Source organism: Hemiscyllium ocellatum, chromosome 28, assembly GCF_020745735.1.
Source record: "Hemiscyllium ocellatum isolate sHemOce1 chromosome 28, sHemOce1.pat.X.cur, whole genome shotgun sequence".
Taxonomy (NCBI): domain Eukaryota; kingdom Metazoa; phylum Chordata; class Chondrichthyes; order Orectolobiformes; family Hemiscylliidae; genus Hemiscyllium; species Hemiscyllium ocellatum.
Genome location: NC_083428.1, coordinates 8,528,721 through 8,555,345, shown reverse-complemented (window position 1 = coordinate 8,555,345; position 26,625 = coordinate 8,528,721). Strand labels below are relative to the sequence as shown.

Sequence of the window (26,625 nt, the reverse complement as noted above, 5' to 3'; positions counted from 1 at the left end):
TTTTCAGTGAAATGGACACCACATTAACTAAAGTTTTAATTATCAATCCAGGTTTTGTTTTGAGAGTTTAGTTGCCCAATAGTACCATCAGCTACAACCTTACTGGAGTGCTGGTAAAATAGGACGATAGGAACAGGGTTGGGCCATATAGCTTGTCAAGCCTATTCTAGCCTTCAGTGAGATTATGGTTGATCTCTGGCATAACTTTCATAACATAAGAACTAGGAGCAGGAGTAGGCTGTCCTGCCTTTCGAGCATGCTCTGCCATTCAATAAGATTAGATTACTTAGTGTGGAAACAGGCCCTTCGGCCCAAAAGTCCACACCGACCCTCTGAAGAGCAACCCACCCAGATCCATTCCCCTACATTTTCCCCTTCACCTAACACTGTGGGCAATTTAGCATGGCCAATTCACCCAACCCGCACATCTTTGGACTGTGGGAGGAAACCCAAGCAGACCCGGGGAATGTGCAAACTCCACACAGACATTGCCTGAGGCAGGGATTGAACCTGGGTCTCTGACGCTGTGAGGCAGCAGTACTAACCACTATACCACATGTCTGATACTTCTGTGGACTCAAAACCATTTACCCACGGTCTCCCCACATGCCTTAATTCCTCTTTTTAATATTAAAAAAATCTACCTTAGCTTTAAAAATGCTTACTGAATTACTGGGCAAGGAATTACATAGATTCACAACCTTCTGGGTGAAGAAGTTCCTTCATAATTCAGTCCAAAATCTGCTGCTTCTAATCTTGAGGCTGCGCTCTCTTGTCCTAGCTCCCCATACCAGTGGACACATCCTATTTAATTCTATTTTATCGATTCCCTTCCTAATTTTATACGTTTCTATAAGATCCGCCCCCATTCTTCTGAATTCCAATGAATATAATCCCAATCTTAGTCTCTCCTCATAAGCCAGCCCCCCTCCACTCTGGAATCAACCTAGTGAACGTCCTCTGCACCACCTCCAGTGCCAAAACATCCTTTCTCAATTAAGGGGAGACCAAAACTACACAGTTTCACAGTCCTCTGCACGCTTTACTCTGCCACTCATCTTAGTGTCATCTGTAGACATTGACACCCTGCACGTGGTCCCTAACTCCAAATCCTCTATAAACATTGTAAATAATTGTGATTCCCCACACCGATCCCTGAGGCACACCACTAATCCCATATGCCTTAAGACCTTTTGAACAAAAAAAACTATATCTCCGATTTAAAATTAACAACTAATTAAGCATCCACTACTGTTGTTGCTGGGAGTTCCAAACCTCTACTGCCCTTTTGTGGTAGTGCTTTCAAACATTTCTCTTGAATAATTTGCCTGAGAATTATACCCAATGACCCCCCCCCCCCCCCCCCCCCCCCCCCCACCACCACCACCACCCCACACACACACATTCTGGACTTTGCAACCAATGGAAATAATTAATCTTTACCCTTTCTTTTCCTGTTAATATATTGAAGACTTTGATCAATTGCCCTTTAATCTTCTAACTTTTATGTGGCTGGTTCAGTAAAGTTTCTGGTCAGTAATGATCTCCAGGATTTTGGTGTGGGGTTCACTGATGTTAATGGTGTTAAAAGTCAAGCCAGCTAGTGGTGTTCCTTTTTTGGAACTGGTCATTGTTTGACACTTACAGGAATATTGCTTGCCACTTATCAGCCCAAGCCTGACTGTTATGTTTGCAACTGTACTCTAATGTTCTTGGTCAAATTTAATTTGTTGATGTTCCATGAAATACTTTGGAACATGTTACTGCAAAACTCCCTCCAGTGCTTCTTTAACTGTGTCACTACAATGCAAAAGTTTATGTAAAAGGTTTGTTGTGAAGGATTAGGGTAAAGAACAGAAGAAAAAAATAAAGTCCTGGTGTGAGATTCCTGTGCAAGACTGATGTTACAGAACATATTTATACCATGTTCGACGATCCCTTGACCAGGGGTGACTTTATTCCATTCCAGAGTTGTCCTATGGTGACTAAACTGTCCAGTACTGCATCCTGACACCCTGCCACAGGTGGAGCACGTGGTGTTTTGAAGAATTTGCATGGGTGAATACAAGGCATATTTATATTGGCCTTCACCTGGGCCTGTTGGAGATGCTGTGATTGCAGATGTTTCTCTTCCAATTTAGCTGTTCTAAGGCAAAAGCTTTCCATGAGCAGATGGCCAGGGGTGGGGGGGTGTTCCACTTTTTGGGGGTGGTGGGGTGCAGGAGAAGAGGAAAGAAGGATTTCAAAAATGTCCTTTTTCTTGAAGCATTTTCTTAGTCCTCCTTGCAGCCACTTGGCTTGACTGAACTTAAAGGAGAGAGCTTACTTGGTAAGTCTTAGAGTCATAGTCCTACATATGGAGAAGGCCCCAATTCCCTGCACTTGGCCCATATCCTTATAAAACTTTCCGATCCATGTATTTGTTCAAATGCCTTTTAAATGTTATTAATATATCCACCTCAATCACTTCTGATGACAACTCGTTCCACCCTCTGCTTTGGGGGGGGGAAAAAAAACCTCTTTTTCCCTTCAATCTTAAACTGATGCCCGCTAGTCCTCGCTGCCCCAACCCTGGGGGGGGGGGGGGGGGGGGGGGAAACTGAGTGTGTTCATCCTATCTATGCCTCTCATGATCTTTACACTTTTAAGATTACCTCTTCCCTCCCTAGCTTGTCCAACCACTCCCTATAACTCAGATCATTGAGTCTTGGCAACATCTTTGTAAATTTCTTCTGTGCTCTTTCCAGTTTAATAAAGTCCTTCCTATAGCAAGATGACCAACAATGAATGCTAAACTCCAAGTGCAGCCTCACCAATGTCCTGTATAACTGCAATATAACTTCCCAACTTCTATACTCAGTGCCCTGATGGATGAAGGCCAGTGTGCCAAAAGCCTTATATGCTGCCCTGTCTACCTGTGACTCTACTTTAAAAGAACTGTGCACCTGAACTCCAAGGCCCTACCATTCACTGTGAAACCCTCCTACCTTGAATTGACTTTTGAAAATGCAAGGCCTCATACTTGTTTATATTAAACTCCATTTGCCATTTCTTGGCCCACTTTCCCAACTGCTAAAGATTCTGCTGCAATTTCAGATAGCCTTTTCTCCCTGTCCACTATACTACCTATTTTATGTCATCTGCAAACTTGCTAACCATGCTTTGTAGATTCTCATCCAAATCATTGACCTAGATGACAAACAGCAATGGCCCCAGCACCAATCCCCGAGCTGCTCCACAAGTCACAGACCTCCAGTTCAACAAGCATCCTTCTGTTATTACCCTCAGCTTCCTATCATCAAGCCAATTGTGTATCCAATTTGCCAGCTCCTCCTGGATTCCATACAATCTAACTTTCCAGAGCAGCCCACCATGTGAATTCTTATCAAAGACCTTACTGAAATCCAAATAGACTACATCTTCTGCCCTGCTCTTGTCAACCTTCCTGGTTACTTAAGATTTGACACGTACAAAGCCACGATGACTACTAATCAAACCAAATTCCGAATGCATGTAAGTCTTATCTCTCAGAATCTTGTAAAGTAACTTGTCTACCACACAGATTAGGCTCACTAGTCTATAGTTTGCAGGTTTTTCTTTGTGCCCTTATTCAAGAAGGGCTTCAATATTCACTTCCCTCCAGTCTTTCGGGACCTCATCCATGGCTAATGATGATGCAAAAATATCAGCCAGGCCCCCTGCATGATGCCACAGTCCTCCAAATCTGCCTTGATCTTCAGGGAACTCATACTTCTGGTCACTACTGGAATTCAGCTCCTTTTTTGTTTTGTCCATTTTGAATGAATGCAGTATTGAGGCCAGGAGCAAGTGGCCTTGATTGAACTTAACTGAGTGTCAGTGAGCAGGTAATTTCGAAGCAAGTGTTGCTTGATTATGCTGTTGATGACTTCCATTACTTTTTCTGATTATATGGTGGCATATAATATGCTGTGAATGTGGTCAAGAGCACCCATTACTAGAACTGAATGAAGATTCTTTTAAGTATTTCTCCAAATACATGCTGAATGCTAGTATCCTTGTCTCTGAATAGATCCTTGTGTGGTTGGGCTGTTGTTGGTGTTGGTTGTGCTGAAGAATCCATGCACGTTGGGGCTGTTTGCAAGCTGTTGAATTTCTGCCATTTTATCTGTCCATCATCTCTTCTTCTAGATCACTGGTTTTGTATTCAACATCTACCATTAATTTTCTGTAAATCTTTTCTTTCCTATTGATTGGTGCCTTGTGATTGCATTTCAGTAGCTCCAACTAGTTTTAATATTTCCCAGTAGAGAAACCTCTCCTCCTTACAAGTTCTGTTTACCAGGGTTTAAAGGCACATCGGGAACTGTGAACATTGTGGTTCCTGTTCACAGCCAACCCGGCGATGCTCACTATCTTTGAGTAGGCTGACCTTCAGTCTGGTGACAGTAAATTTCCTGCAGCTAATGGAGATGAACTGAACTCGCCTATTTCAGTCTAACACTCATTAGCTGTTGTGGCACAGGTGATGCAAACATCCTGAATTTGTCTACTAGTTATTTAATGGCAAAACCAACCCTGTAAAATTTGTGCTGATGTTGGATTTGCCCTTCCAGCAGTGTGTGTGTGACTTTTGTTCTTTTTGAGCTGGCCCACCTACTGTCTCTTATTTGAGGCAGTCACTGTCATAATCCCAAAATTTTCTGGCCATGATAGCAATTCAAGTCTGTTGCTGGAATTGTCAGTGAGGGTCCTGCTGTCCCAGTTTTCAAACGCTATTCTGAGGGGGTGAAACATTTTTAGATGTGAATTTTGTGTTGGGTTGCATACTGAATAGGGCAGTGGTCCTTGTGGAGCAAGGTCTTTGCCCATGACTGGAATAACCAGGATGATTGACCAGGTTCTACTGTACAGGCAGGCACTAATGTGTACAAATTGCCTGAGCTGATCTCCTTCAGTTGCTGATTTAACTGACAATTCAAATCTTCTCATTGCTCCTGACTGTGAAGCTACTCTTCCCTCCTATTTTAACTGGCTCCAACTCTCCTTATTGATGCTTCAACTTCAGTTTTTTAACTGCAAAACTGATTCCATGGCTTATACAAGTGTAAACTCCACTATCTGTTGTTGAGAAAATGAAACCCTTATTCTGACTATATTGTGATTGATTTGGCTCCTTTCTTTCTTTCTTTCAATTTAAATATTTCATTTGGCTAGATTGCTGTTGGGTTTGGTCATTAGAATATTCTGGAATTGTTGAAAATATTTGGTTTAAGACTAGTGGACATAATATACAGTGTTAATGAATTACCTTCTAGAAATTAAAGAATGTGTCCACATTATAGAACCCTCTTGCCTCTTATACATTTCCAATGTTTTTAGTCCAAGGAAAGTAAACTGACTGCCAAGCTGTAGTGAAGTAAGTTTTTTTTTATTTGGGGGTTGGGAGAGGAAAAAAACCCTGCACAACGATTAAATCAGTCTGACAATATATTGAATATAATTGTACCGAGTTTGAGCCTAATGCAAGTTTAAGAACTGTTTTTTGTGTCTTGGTGGTTAGGGTGAGTAAATGAAAATTTGATTATTTTATTCCTTTGATCACCGTTTTGAAAGTTTACTTTATGTGGGCACATTTGGTTGGAAAGTGAATATTTCGGTTAACTTCAACTATCTTTTGTTGTTAATTTGGGGTTGCAATATATTTTTGAGTAAAAGTTTTTAGAATGATTGTCACCTGCCCAAGTAGTTTTGCTACTTTGATCCAAGTTTCTGTTCACTAAGCTCAAAGTATTATCTTTCAAAATAACCACGACAATTGCCAAGCTAATTTGGAGTACCCTGAGCCTAGTGTCCTTAAGACATAAATCTTTGTACAAAGTTTGGGAGAAGATTTGTAGCTCGGGTGCTCGTTGTTATGGTTCTGTTCGCCGAGCTGGGAAATTTGTGTTGCAGACGTTTCGTCCTTTGTCTAGGGGACATCCTCAGTGCTTGGGAGGCTCCCGTGAAGCGCTTCTGTGATGTTTCCTCTGGCATTTATAGTGATTTGTATCTGGCCACTGCAGCGGACAGCTGGAACTGACAATCCGGAATGGATCCGGACCATAGAACAGGCCATCACCAGCTGGATCAGTGTGTGTGCGCATGCAAGGACTATCCTCCTTGAGAAAAGAGAAAAAAAATGAAGAAAAAAAAACAGGCCATCGCCATCATATAGAACAGGACCACACACCACAAAAAAAGGCACTAAAAGAAAAAATGGCCAAACTAACACAACAGAGAGAGGACACCACAACACACTCGTGGGTTAAAAACCTCTCCCACAGACAACTCACAGACACGGAAAGAACAATACTGGCCAAGGGACTCAACTACAACCACAGGAATGCCAAGACAGCAGACTTCCTAGCAACACTAGAATGCACACTCAGAAACAACGGACTGACAGAAGAGTGGACAAAGCAGAGTACATCCAAAAAGTGCAGCAACTACTTACAGAAACCAACACCTACCAAAAGAGGGAGTTTGACCCCACCCCACAGCTCATCAATAGGATAAACAAACACTGAGGAACCTACAAAAAAATGGACAGAGAACCAGGTTTAACCTACAGAGAATGAAACCTGAAAGCAACAACCCCAGATTATATGGACTACCGAAAGTGCACAAATCCGACATCCCACTCAGACCCATAGTATCACTACCAGGGATACCATCACACAAACTGGCTAAAGTACTACAGCAGAAACTGAAACACCTGATCAGTGGATCCAGATACTCTATACAGTCAACACAGGAATTCTTGGACATCATCAGAAATATACACATTGTCTTCCTTGTCTATGGTCTCATTCGATGTAACGGCACTGTTCACCTCTATCGACAAAACCCTAGCCAGCAAAACAATAGCCAACCTGTTGGACATACAGAACAGACAACAAGACCGGGAACCTATCAACAAAGACGGCATACTCAAACTACTGGACCTGTGCCTCACAACACGCTTCACATTCAACAACCAAATATATGAACAAATCAACGGCTCACCCATCTGTGGACTCATAGCAGAAGTGGTAATGCAAAGGTTAGAACAAACAGTCTTACCGCAAATTCAACCCAAACTCTGGGTCAGATATGTGGATGATACCTTTTGTAATCATTTAAAAACACAGAAATAGAGAACACACACCGGATCATCAATGCCACACTCTCACAGGAATCCGATTCACCCAACTCCCACTCTAGACGTGATGGTACAGAGAACACCGAATGGAGAATTCACCACAGAGGTATACAGGAAAGCCACATACACAGACCAATTCCTGAACTACGAAAGCAACCATCCCAACACACAAGAAGTTGCATCAAGACACTGTTCAAAAGGGTCACAACACACTGCAGTACACCAGAACTGCAAAAAGAGGAAGAAGAACACCTATACAATGTATTCGCCAAAAATGGATATTTCCACAATTTCATCAACGGATGCCTAAGGGAAAGACAACGGAATGAGGACATGCCACAACCCAAAGGACTAGCCACGCTACCATACATCAAGAGCATTTCCGAACTGACAGCCAGACTACTGCGACCACTAGGACTCATAACAGCACACAAACGAACAGCCACTCTCAGACAACAACTCACCAGAACGAAGGACCCGATACCCAGCATGAGCAAAACCAATGTAGTGTACAAAATCCCATGCAAGGACTGCACAAAACACTACATAGGACAAACAGGAAGACAGCTCACGATCTGCGTCCATGAACGCCAACTAGCCACAAAACTGCATGACCAGCTATCCTTAGCCCCACACACAGATGACTAAGCAACATGAGTTCAACTGGGACAACACTACTATTATCGGACAAGCCAAACAGAACAGTCAGGGAATTTCTAGAGGCAAGACTCTCATCCATTGATTCAATCGACAAGCACATCAACCTGGACCCAATATCCCGGCCACTGCAGCAGACAGCTGGAACTGGCAACCGGAAGCAGCAGAGACCAACCACTATAAATGCTGGAGGAAACATCACAGAAGTGCTTCACGGAGGCTCCTAAGCACTGAGGATGTCACCTAGACAGGGGACGAAACGTCTGCAACACAAATTCCCAGCTCGGCGAACAAAACCACAACATATATCCTTGTACAGAAGCACATTTGTATTCTTGAATCTTGACCAAAGCATAAGAACCTAAACTACAAGTTTGATTTATGATGAATGTTCAGAATTCCAGATGCTGACCTCTTCTTCTGTGTGGCATAAGAAGTAAATGCATGCAGCTGGGACTGCCTACGGACTGTCATTTTCTGTCATAAGCCTTTGTTTTGGTTTTCAGTATTCCCCTTTTCACTAAGTATTTGTGGCTATAAACCTTGTGGAATAGCTTCCTCCTTTTATCCCAGCATGTGATTTTCCACCCAATAAATTGGATGTGTAAAATTGTGGTCTGTGTTGCACACCACTGATGGATTGTTTTATGTATAAACAACTTATTATTCCATTCCATTTGCAGGCATGTATGCATTGAGTGTAACAATCTAATTTCTACTTTCCTTGGGAAATATAAACCAAAAGAACTGTGGCTGCTGTAAATTAGAAACCAAATCACTTCTGAGAAAGTGACACTTGACCTTAACTCTTTCTCTCCACAGATGAAAGCAGACCTGCAGAACTCTTCCAGCAATTTTTGTCTCCTAGGCAGTTTTTAAAAAAAAAATATCCCCCTGCAAAAGTAATTTGAGTGAGTGCATTTCCTTTGTAAAAATACTCATTTCATGTAATTGTCTGGCTAAATACAATGGAATTAACAATTCTGTCATGTCTCAGAACTTCTTTGTATGTTATGTTTTCCTTAGTGATATGCCTTCTACCTGTGTCGAGGATGGGTTAATGGCATTCTTTATGGAAGGAACATTGAAATGTGTTCTACCTTCAGTTAATTGTCTATTTAAAATATTCTCTTCAATTGTCTCGTCTCATCAAACGTGATGTGAATTATTTTAAACCTTATTTAAACATGGAGAAAAGTGGGATTTTTGTATTTGTGTAACAGGTCAAATTCTGTGCTATGGAAATACCTAGATATATTAAACTAGAATGCTGCTTGCTGTTCCGCCTAATTGATACAACACTTCATTTTATACACTAGTTTTTGCAAAACTTTGAAGTACGAGCGAAAGTCCCTTTTTTGGGGGTTTTGTCAGGATTTGAGGCCTTGGAGTCTGATTTTTTTTTAATTTTGAGAAGTTGGTAGAAAATAAAAATCTAGCTTTCACTAAATTGCTGATTATTCCGGTAAGGTAATTTTTAAACAAAGCTTGCAGTTGCCATTACCAGATTCCTCCCCCTGAAGTTGATGGTGATGTGCTCACTGAGAAAATGCTTGTTCTGTTGTGCTAGGCATCACCTAAGCTGTGCACATGAGATGCTCGATGCTTTCCCTTGGCTTCCTTTGAATAAGTTAATAAACTCTCATCACTTGAACTTGAGAAGGCCATAGCCTTTTGTTTGTAAAACAGAGGCACCTGATAAGAATGGAATTCCAGGGGAACTGCTGAAGTATGGAAAGTCCCATTTGTTGCCACGTCTGTGATCTACTACAGTACTGAAAAGTAGTCTCCATTCCACAGGAGATGTTTAATTGCCAAAATGGTTTCCTGGCTCAAGAACAAAAATGTTGGAGGGGGTTGTAACAACATAGAGGTAGCTCACTTATGTCACAAGGAAGGTTTTGTTAAGACTACTGTACTTAAAATACTCAAACTTGGAGATCAGGTTCACCAGAAGCACAATGCAACTTCCTTATCAGATGAACTGTGGATGTGATCATTTCTTGCGGCTGGGGCGGGATCAGGGGATACATTTCCTTTGTGTATTAAGGCATTCAACACTTAGCACAGAAGGACTGTCCAAGAAAGACTTTCCACTTTACGTTTGACAGTTCCACTTCTGACAACTTCAGAGTAATATAGAGTAGTGTTAGTCTCCACTCTGACACTTTGTTTCTTTTTCTTTCTGTGGAAAGAGTATCTAATTTCAAATCTTTAATCAAGCATGGAGTGGAAGCCAAGTGGACATCAAGGAGAGAGAAAATCTGTACATTATAAAAGTGAACTTTTATAGTCAAATTATGCAATGGGTTTGACACCAGTCTCTGCCTATCCAAACTGTGAAATAAGCCTTGAGCAATTTATTTTAAAATGGCATATAACATTTCTACAGGTGTGGAAACAGGCCATTCAGTCCATTAAAATCCATACCAACTTTGAAGAGCATCTCACCCTGACTCACCCCCCTACCCTATCCCTGTAAACCTGCATTTCCTATGGCTAATCTACCTAACCTAAACATCCCTGGTAGTTTTGGTACTTAAAGGACCAAGTAAAGAAATGAAAGTGAAATTGAATTGGAGAATCATTTCTGGCATTAGCTACCAAGAGAAAACTACATTGTGTTTTCTCAAAATTACTTTGCTTCCTGGTGAATGTCTGGATTTTCCAATCCAAATTTTGTTAAAATAGTGTAAACTCCTACACTCCTTCTTCTTCTTTTACACAGTCTGCATAGAGATGTTTGTTTTCTAATCTGCAGGATCTGAAATGTTCGGACCTTTGCCATAGATAGGGAATCTGTGTTGCAGGCCCTACAGGGAACACTGATTTAGAGTATAACTGTTTTTGGTCTGTAGATCATTTGGAAACTGTGAACTCTAGGTCAAAGCAAAGTCATGTTTGTAGACGTTTTTCTCTTTTTTGTGTGTTACCATGTTACAATTCATCAGACTGGGGCGCTATTGTTTTGGTTTTGAGACCAATCATTTTCTAAACTGAAGTCTGCCCTTTTTTTTGTATGACAGCGCCATCTATTGGAACGAATTGTTTCTTGAAACTAACATTTTCAAAGCCATTTTCTTTCTAAATATATTCCTGAACTAATTCTGTTCCACTGTTTTTAGATGTTTTAGGATTGTTTTGCCCAGAAAATTATTTCTGTTCTGAATCTCTAAGGACAAGTTACACGATTGAACTAAAAATTGAAGTAACTCGCCAGTTTCAGAGTTGTTCTCCTGTCTCCAACCTTGAGTTCTTTATGGGAATACTTATTTTTCTAGTAATGCTGCAAAAACTTATGCATCTAAAATTTTTGTTGTTGTTCTGTCCTTTTCAGTTCAAATTGTTCAGTGCTAACTTTGTTTTCCCAAGGGGGACATTTCTAAAAGGAAAACATGTAAATTTCTCTTAAAAATAAATTGCTGTTTGAAACTTTTATATGCTATCTTAGTATCACTTCAAAGAAGTGATAGAGGAAAAATAATAACCAAAGTCTGGGTACTAAAGTGAGTATTTCCAACAATAAAACCTGCAAACACTAGTTAGTATATGGACAATAGGCAATATGGTGTTTAGTGCATCAAGTTGTATGGTTCATAAGACTTATGTCTTGCTCATTTCAAATGTATGTGCCACTGCACATTTTAAGTTCATGTAAACTATATCCCTGTGTCTTAACCCCTCTTAATTTGAATTTGTTGCATATGCATGTAACTGTGTCAGTTTAATAGATTGATGGACTGAATTTTCAGAGTCATAGTCATACAGCATGGAAATAGACCCTTCACGCCAAACCCTTCACACAACCATCGATGTTCCCAAATTCAACTATTCACACCTGCCTAGGCTTGGCCCATGTCTCTCCAAACCTTTCCTATTCTTTTAGCTTATCCAAATGACCTGTAAATGTAACTGCATCTCCCACTTCCTCTGACAGTTCGTTGCACCTCCATGAACCACTCTCTTTTTAAATAAAAAGATGCCTTCATGCCCTTTTTCTTTTTAAAAAATAATCTTTCTCTTTTCACTTGAAAAATATATCCCCTGTCTTGAAGTTCTCCACACTAGGAAAAAGACCATTTCTCATTCAACTTTTATCTATACCCCTCATGATTTTATAAACCTCTAGAGAGTTCCTCTCCATCTCCTATGCTCCAGTGGAAAAAGTCCCAGCTTGCCGATCTAATTTTTATCTCGCTCTCCATTCCTGGGCACATCCTGGCAAATCTCTTCTGAACTCTTTCCAGTTTAATAGCATCCTATAACGGGTCAACTAGAACTGCACACAGTACTCCAGAAGAGACCTCACCAATGTCATGTATTCAATGGTCTGAGCAATGAATTGCAAGCGTTCTAAATACCACCTTAATCACCCTGTCTACCTGTGATATAAGCTTCAAAGAACTAGTACCTGAACTCCTAGGTGTCGCTAGGTGTACAGCACTACTGAGGACCTTACCATTAATTGTGTTAGTCTTGTCCTTATTTGCGTTACCAAAACCTAACCTCTGACTTGCTGTTGTAGCCATTGCATTCATTTGGTGAGTCCAGTTGAGTTTGTGGTTAATGGTAACACTAAGGATCTTGGTAGTGGCAGATTCATTAATGCTAACGCCATTTGAATGTCAAGGGGTAGTAATTAAGTTGTCTGTTATTGGAGATGGTCACTGGCACCACGCCAAAGCAAAAGTTACTTGTCAACCCCAACCTGGATTTTGTCCAGATCTTGTTGCATTTGAACATGGACTGCTTCAATAGCTGAGGAATCGTGAATGATGCTGAGCGTTGTGCAGTCCAGTGAACATCACCACTTCTGACCTTATGATGGAGAGAAAGTTACTGATGCAGCTGAAGATGCTTGGGCTTAAGACACTATCCTGAGGAACACACGCAGAGATGTCCTGGAGCTATGTGATAGATATGACCCTAATCAGCTGTGAGTTTGTCCTCTGATGCTAACAAATTCCAGTTTTGCTAGGGTTCCTTGATGTCAAGGACTGTCACTCTCTCTCATCTCTGGAATTTGCTTTTTGCCCATGTTTGAACCAAGGATGCACAGAGTGCCCCTGGCAAAACACAAACTGGTAAAAACAATGGCTGCAGATGCTGGAAACCAGATTCTGGATCAGTGGTACTGGAAGAGCACAGCAGTTCAGGCAGCATCCAACGAGCAGCGAAATCGACGTTTCGGGCAAAAGCCCTTCATCAGGAATAAAGGCAGTGAGCCTGAAGTGTGGAGAGATAAGCTAGAGGACGGTGAGGGTGGGGAGAAAGTAGCATAGAGTACAATGGGTGAGTGGGGGAGGAGATGAAGGTGATAGGTCAGGGAGGAGAGGTGGAGTGGATAGGTAGAAAAGGAGCAGACAGGTAGGACAAGTCATGGGGACAGTGCTGAGCTGGAAGTTTGGAACTAGGGTGAGGTGGGGGAAGGGGAAAATGAGGAAACTTTGTGGACTTCAATGGTTTCCTCATTTTCCCTTCCCCCACCTCACCCTAGTTCCAAACTTCCAGCTCAGAACTGTCCCCATGACTTGTCCAGACTTGTCCTACCTGTCTGCTCCTTTTCTACCTATCCATTCCACCTCTCCTCCCTGACCTATCACCTTCATCTCCTCCCCCCCTCACCCTCCTCTAGCTTATCTCTCCATGCTTCAGGCTCACTGCCTTTTATTCCTGATGAAGGGCTTTTGCCCGAAACATCGATTTCGCTGCACTTTGGATGCTGCCTGAACTGCTGTGCTCCTCCAGCACCACTAATCCAAAACCCAACCTGGGTGTCACTGAGCAAGTGAAAGGTGAAAGTGAGGACTGCAGATGCTGGAGATTAGAGTCAAGATTAGAGTGGTGATGGAAAAGCACAGCAGGTCCGGCAACATCTGAGCAGCTTCCTCATTTTCCTACTTTTTCACCAGTTTCCTCATTTCCCCTCCCACCACCTTACTCCAGTTCCAACCTGCCAGCTCAGCACCATCCTCAGACCTGTTCCACCTGTCAATCTTCCTTCCCACCTATCCACTCTACCCTCCTCTCTGATCTCTCACCTTTACCCCTTCCTCCATCCACCAATTGCGCACTCAACTACCTTCTCCTCAGCCCCACCACCTATTTATCTCTCCACCCCAAGCTTCCAACCCCCTTCCTGATGAAGGGCTCCTGCCCAAAATGATTTCCCTGTTCCTTGGATGCTGTTTTTTCCAGCACCACTCTTTAATCTTTTCACTGAGCAGGTGACTGCACTCACTGATGCCTTTCAGCATTTTATTGATTGAGTTGAGTGTAGACTGATGGAGTGGTGATAATGGCTAGATTGGATTTGTCCTGCTTTTTGTGTATGGACATACCTGAGTAATTTTCCACATTGTTAGGTAGAAGCCAGTGTTGCAACTGTATTGGAAGAGTTTGATGACGAGCAACAATATCTGAACCGTAAATCTTCAACACTATTGCCGGAATGTTGTCTGGGGTCTATAGTCTTTGCAGTATCCAGATTTTCCAACTGTTTTCTTGGTGTCATGTGGGGTGAATTCCATTAGCTGGGGAAAGGTATCTGTCTGCTAGGGACCACTGAAGGTGGCAGTGATGGATCATCCACTTGGTTCTTCTGCATAAAGATTGCTGTGACTGTTTGTTTGTTTCAGTCTTGTCTTTTGCACTAGAGTGCTGGGTTCTTCCATTGTTGAAGATGGGGATATTTTGTGAAAGAGTTTTGTGTCCACTAACAACATTCAGTACTAGATATGGCAGGACTTAGCTTTGTCCATCACTTGCATGTCACATAGCATAAGCAGCAAGTAGTTCTCTTTAGTAGCTTTACCAGGTTATCACTTAACTTTCAGGTATGTCCAGTGGTGTTTCTGGTATGCTCTTCTGCATACACTGATCAATCAAGGTTGATCCCTTGGCTTGATGGTCTTGGAGATATGCCAGGCCACCATGTTGTACGTTGTGCTGGGGTACAATTTTCTCCTCTGTTAATGGCCCACAGCACTTCCCATGGGTGCCCAGTCTTGAGTTGCTAAATCTATTCAAAAGTCTGTCCCATTTAGCATGGTGATAATGCCACAACACGAAGGAGGTTATCCTGAATATGAAGGTCTCCAAGGATTATACTGTGGTGATGCTCTCTTACTGATACAGTTGTAGAGAGATCAAGTATGATCTCCATAATGGTTCCCTTGCTACCTGCTGAAGACCCAGTCCTATGTTCTTTAAGACCTGCCTAGCTTGATCAACACTATTGCCAAGCCACTTTTGGACACTTTGAAATCACCCATCCAGAGTATGTTTTTTTTTCCCCTTGCTACCCTTGGTGCTTCCTCCCCAAGTGTTGTTCAATATGGAGTACTAACCTATCAGCAGAGGGAGGTCAGTACATGGTAACCAGCAGGATTTCCCTATCCATGTTTAACCTGAAGCTCATATTTCATGGGATCCAGAATTAATGTCGAGGCCTCTCCGAGCAACTTCCTCCTGACTGTAAGCCACAATGCCACCACCTCCTGGGTGGTGACAAGGCATCAGGGATGATGAATATGATTATGACGATGACTGTCAAGTTGTGTTTGACAAGCTTGAGAACGCTAACCCAATTTTGACATTACCTTCCAGATGTTAATGAGGAGGACTTTGCAGGGTTGACAGTGGTGTTTCTGACATTTTGTCTTTTCAGGTTGATGCCAAGTGGTCCACCTAGTTTCATTCATTTGAGACTTTGTAATGATACAACTGAATGACTTACTAGGCCATTTCAGAGGATAATTGAATCAACCGCACTCTGCCATGCTGCAGTCACACAGAACGGACCAGATGATGATGACCTCCCACTCCCACTCCCACCAGATGGATGTACTTAACAGGAGGACAGAGTATAAAGGCAATGGCAAGTGGTGACTTGCGACAGTTCAGCCCTGATGAAAGTCTCTTGGTGGATGGGGTGCTAATCAACCAACAGCTTCATCCTGGATGGTGTTGGGCTGCTTAGTCATTGGAATTGCCAAGCTGTCATGACTAAGCGAACTTCTTATTGCAGCCTACATTTATTAAAGAGGACCATTGCAAACTTAAATGGACATTATAACTTTGAAGTCCTTTGTACTTTAAAGTTAGGGCAAGTGCTTGGCAGTATTGAATAGGTTAAGATTCAGGTTAGATTATTGATTTTCCTTTTATATAGGATGCAGTTAGGAAAATAAGAGGAATCAAGTGTGACCTGCTGCTCCTCTAGCAAGGTTAAGTTGTCCTTGGTGGTTTTTGAGGGGGTGTAAACTCATAGATTCAATTGTCTGGGTTTATTATCTTGAAGATTTTAAACAAAGACTTGTTCAATGAAAGGGGATTGGCCAGTGCTTCCAGCCCAGCTTTTCTTTGGTTTGGTTTAGCAAGCAGTCAGTTGTTTTTTTTGAGGCTGCTGGTCAAAAACAGCTACATGGAAAGTGTTCCATGCTGAATCTCTCTGCCATTTCCCTCCTGTAAGACCATGTTTGATTTTTACCTTTTTTTTGCCAAGGGTGTTTCATGGGGCTTGTTGCAGGAATTTGGACCAGTATATTTAATTTTAAATATGTTCATGATTTAATGCAATGTAATTAAATTGGCATAAACTGGGTTTTTGGATAGTTTATTCTATATTCTGTTCTCTTTTGTTTGTTCTTGCAAATAAATTGTTCTCTTTTTAAAATTCAGCAGTTGGGCCAGCTGCATTACTCCTGGAATATCCACTATATACTTTCTTAAAACAACTAGAAAATTTAGGGTCTGAGCTACCTTGATGTTTTTGGGGGGGGGGGTCTGGTCTCATCCATAACATACAAGTTGGAATATATTTTCTTTTAATTTAAACTTTCACTTCTAATTTAAGATCAGCATTGGTGCAGCTGTACAGTTCTGTGAAAATAGTTACCTTAACTGACATGGGGTTTAAATTGTTTTGTCTTGAGTGGGGTAGGTCCAGTAAGAAGACAGTGGCTGCATGCTATGTACCAGAAACTGGATAAGAGTGAATACTTTCTGAAACATTTCTAGTTAGAGTTGGTGATCTAGAGTAACTTCAGACTTTGTAAAATTTGATCTGAATACAGATTGCAAAATAGAAAACGTGTAATGGCTTAAAATGTAGCAAGTGCTGAACAATTTTATGATATGGATTTAAATGGCATGATTGTTACAGGCGCTAAAGCTTACACTTACACATCTTTCTTTTCCTGAGTTTATGATCTTGTACTTTTAAGCTTGTTTCGCTCTCAAAGTTTATAGTGAAGTAAGGACTTTAAATGTGAAATTTGCACCTTGTCACATTGAGCATCTCTAGGCAGGTCACAGTTAACTTAAATTCATTCTATTCTAGTGGTGCAACCGACTGCTCCGTACACAGGATCAGATAAATGACCAGTTAAATGATTTTGTGACCAGTTATCTTTTTGGATGGTGTTTTGAAAGAGGACCCAATGCATACAAGTTTTCTTTAAATCGGAGTGAGTTCTTTTGTTTTGCTGAGAATGTTTGATTAGTAGTTTGACACTATTTGTTTTGTATCCCTTATATCAAAATTAACAAATGGTACTTTAATTTTGTGATCCTGTATCTGTAGCCTGCCTTGATGTAAAGTTTTGCCCCTACTCTAGATTTCTCCAATTAAGGAACCTTTCATCCAATTTCTTAAAATTTGGATCACTGCTTGACCTTGACAATCAAGAAAAGTTCATGATTTAATCCTTTGTCCTCACAGGAATTGTCCTTTCCTTTCCTTTCATTGGAAGAATACATCTGCAGCATTCCTGGGTAGTAAGTGAAGATCTGAAGTTTGGAAGTGGTAGAATGTGATACTGGTCCAGAGTACCAGAACACTTCAGTTTAGAAGTGACAATAATATGGGGAGGATGCATGTTTGGCAGCTCAACTTTTCAGTTAGTAAAGATTTCACCATTGAGCCCAAGGTTTAGATGATTGAGAGAAATTGCATTTGTGATAGACAATTATAGCTTTGGGTTTTTTCCAGTTATTAGATTTCTGACAGTACAGATGTCAGTATAAATATAGAAGCTGACTTCATTTGTGACTGATGGCACCTCTATGTAGATAATGCGCAGCAGTCATATTTAAATATTACTGTTGATGCAGAAGCACAGAAATTTGATTTGGAATGAATTACTTGGTTTCTGAGAGGATGGAGGTAATGGCAGTGGCCTTGTGTTCAAGGAATTTGGAGAGAATTTGGAACTAGGGCTATATTCTGCATGGAGAAAATGAGGACTGCAGATGCTGGAGATCAGAGCTGAAAATGTGTTGCTGGAAAAGCGCAGCAGGTCAGGCAGCGTCCAAGGAGCAGGAGAGTCGACATTTCGGGCATGAGTCCTGAAGAAGGGCTCATGCCCAAAATGTCAACTCTCCTGCTTCTTGGATGCTGCCTGACCTGCGCTTTTCCAGCAACACATTTTCAGCTCTATATTTTGCATGGACTGCTATTTGAAATAAGGCGCATATATTTTGCAGATGAGTTTCAAAAGAGGGGATCAGGTTAATATATGGGACTTCACAATAGCTGTTAGTTTTGGGGGCCAGACAAAAGTTAGATGGTAAGTAGTTGGGTGAGAATGGGATCATGGGGATTGGAATCAACCCTGTGGATGAAATCAGTGCTTGGATGGTATGGTTGAAGATTTTGGAGAGAAGAATTCAGGGCTGAGAACATTGGGTTGAAAGTGGAGGGGGTGAGGAACAGCATGTGGTCTCAAGGACACCAGTGGAGTAAAGGAGGAGTGTTTAATCACATCTTTATTAAACAAGTGATCTTACAATTGCAGAAGGGTCTTTCAGGAAAGTCAAATACCCAATAGAAATTAGTGGTCAGCCAAACTTGGTAATGGAATGCTGTGCTAGGCTGATCTACTTTCCTCCAGTGATGGAGACTACACCCAGATAGAGACAGACTTTTAAAGGTGATGTGCAAATTGTTGAGCAAATCATCAACCCAAAACATGTCAATGTTTATTAGTTCAGTTCAAAAGTGCATTTGCAAAATTTAAGTCAAAGTTTTTACCCTATGTGTTTTTAGTGAATTTTTAAGTTTATGGAATGTGGGTGTCACTGGCTAGGCCAGCATTTATTTCTCATTCCTAAGTGCCCAGTGACAATTAATTAACCACACTGCTGTGGGACTGGAGCTGGATATAGGCCAGGTAAGGATAGCAGATTTCCTTCCCTAAAGGACAATAGTGAATCAGGTGGATTTTTATGACAATCAAGTGACTTTTTTTTTCACTGGGCAATGTTTTTAAATTCAAATTTCGCCATCCACTATCATGGAATTTGAGCTCCAATCCCTAGAACATTAGCCTGGGTTTCTGGATTGAGTTCAGTGACTAGTGAGCAAATACAAAGAACTGCAGGAAGAGGTAAAGTTAAAGTTGTGATTAGCAGCTGGAGAAACTACAGAAATAGCGTGCAGTTTGACACTTCTTGTCTGCTACTGAAAAAGTAACACGTGTTTCATTGTTCCAGGTATGTCAGACTGCCATGCTTCATATCTCTTGTACAAATGATGCCAAATACCAATACTTTATACTCACTAGTGGGTAGTAATCATTTAAAGGATTTTTTGGAAATGTCCATACTAGTGTGGATGAGCTTCATCTCTCTAGAACTTCAATTGTCTATTAATTGTGATTAGTAACATTTGCATTGCACAAATGCCAGGCTATGACTATTGCTATTAAGAAACAATCTAATCATTGTCCTTGACCTTCAGTGGGGTTACCATCACTGAATTCCCCCACTATCAACATGCTTGAGATATTCATTAACTGGATCTGCCACATAAATATATTGCCTAAAAAGAGCAGGTTAGAGGCTAGGAATACTGCCAAGTAGCGCTCCTGATTCCCAAAACCTGTCCACAAGTCAAGAATCTCACTGGCACCACCTTCTCAAGGGCAATTAGGGATGGGCAATAAAGCCAGCAATACTTGCATCCTACAAAAGAATACTTTTAAAGGTATCATCTTGTCAAAATTAAATTCCTAATATGGGTTGGTTTGAGACCTTTTTCAACTGAGATGGCATCTGAGATTCCAAAAAAAAAGCAAAGTCTGCACAATGCATAGCAAAAATTCAACATCTAAAACACGCCTGACCTGCAAGCAGCATTGATGGGAGATACTAGCAAATAGACACAATTTCTTGGCAGAATGGTTCCAAGTTGCCATGTGACAATGGATGTTTGAGTTATAAATGAAGGGATGAAGAACACAGGCATAGAGCAGATGGCCTGTTAAGCCTGCTCCATCATTTAATACTACCGGTATTCAACTCTACTTTCCTGCCAATTTCTCAATGTTTCTTGTTAGCCATACAGCAAGGATACAGACCCTTCAGTCTAAACAGTCCATGCTGACCATAATTCAAACAAAACTAGTCCTACCTGCCCGTGCTTGGCCTATATCTCTCAATATTTCTTATATACCTATCTAAATGTCTTTTAAACGTTGTAACTATACCCGCATCCACCACTTCCTCTGGAAGTTCATTCCACACACTAATCATTTGTGTATATATTAAAGCCCCTCATGTCTCTTTTTAAAAATCTTAATCCTCTCTCCTTTCAAAATACACTCCCCACAGTCTTGAAATCCCCAACCCAAGGAAAATACACCTGCCGTCCACCTTTCCTATGCTCCCAGCCTGTCTTAATTCAAACCTTTTCATTACTGGCGACACCCTGGTAAATCTCTTCTGAATCCTTTCCAGCTTAACATCCTTCCTATAACTAAACAACCAGAACTGGACACAGTATTCACCAACATCCTGTACAACCTCAACATTTCGTTGCAACTTCTGTACTCCGAGGTCTGAACAATAAAAGCAAGTGTACTAAATGCTTAACTACCCTATCTGTGATGCAAACTGCAAAGAATTATGTACCTGAACTCCTAGCTGTCTCTGTTCTGCAATGCTGCCCAAGGTCCTTTTAATTGATTTTAGGAATCAATTATGCAATGTATACACACATTTAAATATAATCAAAAATGGAGCATCCACAACCTTCCAGAGTATAGCACCATAGATTCTCAATCCTTTTGAATAAAATAATTTCTTTTCATCTCCATCACTTATCTTGTGACCAGTGACATTAACCTGGTGGTTTTGATTTATAAAAGATAGTCCAATGGGTTTACTTGGAGGTGCATGCTTTTGGAGCACTGCTTCTTTGTCAGGTAGCTAGTGGAGCGGGATCATAGGACCATTAATTCTGTGTCCTATGATCCCGCTCCAGTAGCTACCTGACAAAAAAGCAGCATTCCAAAAGCATGCAGCTCCAAGTAAACCTGTTGGATTATAACCTGGTGTTGTGATTTTAATTTTTTGTCCACCACAGTCCAACACCGGCACCTCCACATCATGTTCCTCTTTTTTTATATATAATTGCAGCAGACTATAGGGCTGCTTTCTCATTGGAGAAAGAGTACTGGTGCTGGGTTTAATCTGAGTCATCATGCCTCAGGCAAGAGTTGTGGAGAAAGCAGGATCTATATGGTAAACTCAGACAGTGCAGGAGTTGAACCCATGCTGTGGCATCCCTCTGCATCACAAGCCAACTGAGTTAACCAACTACCATTGACAGTTTCCACTGGTTGGGGACTCAAAACAATCTGTTATACTTTCAAGCCCTTTTAGAATCTTGAATGTTTCATTGAGATTTCTCATTCTTCTAAACTCCAGAGAATTAAAAAGTTAAATTCCTCAGTCCCTTGACATATGACAGCCTCCTCATTTCCAAAAGCCAATTTAGTGAGACCTCGGTTTACTACCAGTCCTGATTTAATGAAATCTCAAAAGCTGAAGTTTTGAAAAGAAATATGCAAAAATCCTAAAACTAAATTTCAGAGTCTGATAGAAAGTATAGACCAGATTTTTTTTAAACGTGGCACGATCTCTCTTTATTACAGCTAAGCGCATTCTTGCTACAGGCAAACAATTAAATAAAATTAAGTAAAGTCTATAAATTAAAACTCAACACCTTTTATAAACTCCCCTTACATACCCAGTGCGCACAGACAAAAGGAAAGAAAAAACATAGTTGGAGGGGAAAAAAGTTCCATCGTCTGTCTTCATAAGCTGTTGACTCATTTTACTGATTTGACCCTCTTCTCTTGAGTGCTTTCATTGGCACAGGATGGATATTTCCCTTACGAAAGGTCCCTGACAAGTCAAAGTCACAATTTGAAGCTCTTGAAGGAAACACTTAGCTTTCTTCAGGTTTAAAGTAGCTTACTGCAGAGAGGAGTTTTCAGTTGCTGCAGATCTGACAGTTTCTTTTTTGATCTGACAAAGCTGCTGTCTTGTTTGCAGACCAAGATTTTAGCCACCTGACAACCAATCACCATTATTGACAGGCAGAGGATCTTTTTTCATTGTGTCTCCAGTCCACACCAATCAACCTCACGTAAACAGCTTCTCTGCTCCCGTTCATCTGCATGTTACCGCAATCCACAGCTGCACACATAGATTCCAATGAACCCTATCAAATTTCTTACTTTAGAGCTTTCAGGCATCCTGGTCAATCTGGGTTTCAAAACTCATTTGTTCTAATTTTACTGCAGAGATTTTTTTAAAAAAGTACAAAAATAAAGTCCTTGCATGTCTCCAATGCTTGTCGTCTTAAATTTGCAAACCCCGTCTCCAAATCTGCATCCAATTTCAGCAAGACCTGTATAACCCCTTGCAAACAAATCCAACATGCCATTTCCCTTCCTAATTGCTTGCTGCACCTGTGACTTTTTGCATTCCTTCTGAGTGCACCCATGTCTTTTTGCATGCCAACAATTTACAAGGCTCACTTCAAAAGCACTGCTTTTTTGTTCTTGGGATGGAATGCATAACTTCCCACTTTCTTACAGTATTCTTCTCATTTTATTAACATGTCTATATCACTTTGTAATCTCTTCTTTCTTTTATCATAAGAAGTTTGGGTGAAGACAGAAATATTCAAGTCACTGATATAGAATGTAAATAGCTGAGGCCTCTACTGATCCTTGTGGCACACCACCATTCACTGCTTACCATTTGAAAATGTCCTGTTTGTAAAGGTTATTGGCTTTCTTTTCATTAATCAATCTTTTATGCATGCTAATTTCTTGATCTGAACTCCAGGAGCCCTTACCTGGTCAACAATCCCCTTTGTGTGACACCTTACCAAATGCCTTTTGGAAATCCAAATATTAATGTGATATAAGGAGTGTCTCTTCCAAAAAAAAATTATTTTGAAGCTTTTAGCCTGTCTAGGAGGGGGTTTAATGATTAACATGTTGATTTTTTTCTCGAGCAATGACACTTTTTAAAACCAGTATGCAGAGGGGTTTCCTGGCTTTGATATTTGAAATTTGTTTGCATTGGGAGATTTTTTTATTCACCATATGTTTAACAATCAAAGAATTCCTGCAGTGTGGAAACGGGCTATTCTGCACATCAAGTCCACGCTGACCAGAAGAACATCTCGCCCAGATCCACTCCCTACCCTAATCCGGTAACCCTGCATTCCCCATGGTTAACCCACCTAGTCTGTACACCCTGGACACTGGGCAATTTTAGCATGGCCGATCCATCTAACCTGCACATCTTTGAACTGTGGGAGGAAACCCACACGGAGGATGAATGTCCAAACTCCACACAGCTACACAAGTGTGGATTCAAACCTAGGTCCCTGGCATTAGCACTGCTGCCTCAGCCACTGTACCACCTGATTGAAGAGCATTAACTTTGTTTATTGCTAAGGGGAAAAGCTCGCATCTTGGCAAGTTTTATTTTCATTTCAGACGTTTGTAAATTAGATGTGTAAAACAGTTTCTCCTAAAAGGAAATAGTTTAGAACTGTTCAGAAACAGGTTACCTCAGTGTAAGAATTTAATTTTGGAAGTTAGTCTAGAAATGTTGGTTTAGAACCCTGAAGGGGTTATTTGAAGTTGAGATTCTAAGCTTAGTTGTGTCACTGATCAAAGGTAAGGCCAACCTCAGCTATAATAGGTGAATTCTCTCTGTACTGTAAAGTTGAGCTGTTGCTGAGGTATAAGATAATACATTTTTAAGTATTTCAAAATTATAATGTACATGGCTTTTATTCTTTTTTTTTGCAAAATAAACTTAATATAACCAAATCATGGTATTGTGTATTTATCTTTCAGTGAAAGAGCACCTTGTTAATTTAAATAGATAATCTAGCCAGATTTCTGCCTGGAATCTAACTTGTTCAGGAATGTCATCAGTTACGATCATAACACTCTCTGAGCAGTTACATCCTCAGGAACTTCCATCAGAAGATTTTTCTTTTAGTAAAGCCAAACGGATTTGTTCAATTAATGCTATGCTTTTCTAGATGCATTAAAACTTTTAATAAACTCTAATTGGCCTGTAGTCTACTCTCTCCTTTTTTGTCTTTAATATGGTCTAACATTTGTTAAGTTGCAAACTGATGGACCATTCCTGAATCCAAGGAATTTTAGAAAATCAGAACCAGCACATCCACTAACTCTGTTTAGGAACCCCATGGTGTAGATAATCAGAACCTGGGGATTTGTCCTTGTCTTCAATACTTTCCCCTCCTTCAATATTAATTTGTTCTATGCAACCTACTGTCATGAGACTGTATATATTCTATACATTCTTTCCTGTCTCTGCTGTGAAGCTTGTCTTTATACTGAATACAGACATAACTTGTTCAATGCCTCTGCTATTTCTTTCCCCATTTGTAAATAATTCACTTGAAATTACCAACATGAGCATCGCATTCTGAACTCCAATAGATCTAAGTCCTCACTGATCGAAGTATCAAATAAACAACGGAGCTCCTGTGAGACGCATATCTCCTCAGCTTGATGCTGTCTTTGTAACTTCTAGATACGGATTGCATGAATCATCTTCATCACACCAGTTGTCTGCTCAAGTGTGGAAAGTCCCATGTATTGCTACAATTTTTATCAATATCTCTGGAAAGTAGTCCCTACAACAAGTGGCTAATGTAGGATGTATGCAAACAAAAATAACGAGATTGTAACAAAAAAAAACTTCATTTCACAAGTGCAGTTGTACTGCACTTCTAGTACACTTGGTCACCAAACAGATTAAGTATTTTACCTCTGCCACAAGGATTAGAGTTGGGTTTGGGTGGTCATTAAAATACTGAATCTGTAGTACAACTTCCATACCAACAATTTCACTGTGGAAATGATCTTCTGTAGGTTGCAGCTACAAGAGAAGCAGAAGGATCAGGATGTAATGCTTTAACCTTCCTTGGGGTCAAATGATTTACCAAAATCAGCTGAGTAGCACTTCCAAAAATTGCTGGCAAACTTTTTAGTTTAATTTGCTCCTTCCATATCTACAGGGAAGGAGCAAATTACACTGAAATTTGATTGGTTCCACTTCTGATGATCTCGGTAAAGAGTGAAGCAGGATGATGTGCTAATCCCTCAAACTCTGTTTGGCATTTCCATACTTTTGACCTTTTGTCTCCTGAAAAGATGGAAGGGGTCTGCTGGCATACCAGATCAGATGGCAATCTGTACAAAATATCAAGACTGAAAGCAAAGATAAAAAGATTTGTCTTGATCAGAGAACTACTCCGTGTTTCTGGTGCTGGTCAGCTAAAAGGACGTGAAATTCATTTTTCACTTGCCTGTTATGTTTACCCTGACCTATAAGTATTAAGACATATGTGTTACAGGACAAGATATTGTATCTCTGTCCTGATCCCAAATCTAATAATACCTTAGATCCATAGTGACAGTCAATCCCTCTTGATGCAAAACTTGATGCATACATCTGGAAAGCAGCTATCACCTTTTTCAACTGATTCATGAATCAATCATTGAATAACATCCAGTCAACCATTTCATCCAAACTAAAGATCTATACTATTTCCAAGATGTATTGTGGGAATGTACCAGTGCTCCTTGGACAGCACCTTCCATGACCATTCTCTAGAAGGACAAAGGCATCCAGTGTATGGGAACACCATCACCACCTGCAAGTTACCATATACTTCACCCTCCTCCTCACCCTCACCCGCCCCCCCCCCCCCCCCCCCACCTCCAAAGAGAAAACAAAAATCATTCTGTATGATAAGAGAGCCTCGTCAAGTGGGGTGCCCAAGCTTGACATCAAAGATACTTGAGTGTGACTACCTATATATTAATTTATCACACCTAGAAATATCTGGTGATGGAGAAATATTTGCTGGAGCAATGCTCACCACTGTGTTGCAGTAACCGATGCTTACAAAATGAACAAACCTAGAAGAAAGACACCTGGAATGTTTGTGCCCAGCACTTGTAGCAAAGCTGCCTCTTGAGGATTAGCACCTTCAGCTATCAGCAAAGGTTCACCATATGAAGCCCCCCCCATCAGAAATTGATGTAATAAGTTATTTGTATCATAAATCCACTATATTTTATATCCCAGCTTAAATTACACATCCTTGAACTGGAATCTGTAGGAGAGAAATAAATGATGCACATAGTTCAGGAGTAATGTCAATGAATGTAATGCACATTCTTGCCTTAAAGTGGCGATAAATCTTTTCCTAAAACTTCAAGCCAGATGCAAAGATACAGGTGACAAATGTTTCATTATTTGTAAAACCATTCTATTACAAAGTTGGTGTTTTCTACAGCTGCATTAAATTATTTTCCTAAAGAAACAATCTTGTGAATTGTAGTTTGGATCCTGATAGTTAATTGAAGATGGTCACTTCCAGATTTAGCACAGCATAAAACCCAGAGGACTTCGTTTTAATTTATGCAGTATAGCTGAGGTTAGCT

The 26,625-nt window shown here is 40.6% G+C and overlaps 1 protein-coding gene across 1 annotated transcript in view; it reads left to right on the top strand.

The window, feature by feature from the left end:
* The window catches only part of gng7 (guanine nucleotide binding protein (G protein), gamma 7), a 173,539-nt gene that overhangs the window by 12,915 nt on the left and 133,999 nt on the right, over window positions 1–26,625 (top strand). The gene's annotated exons all lie outside the window — the stretch shown is intronic.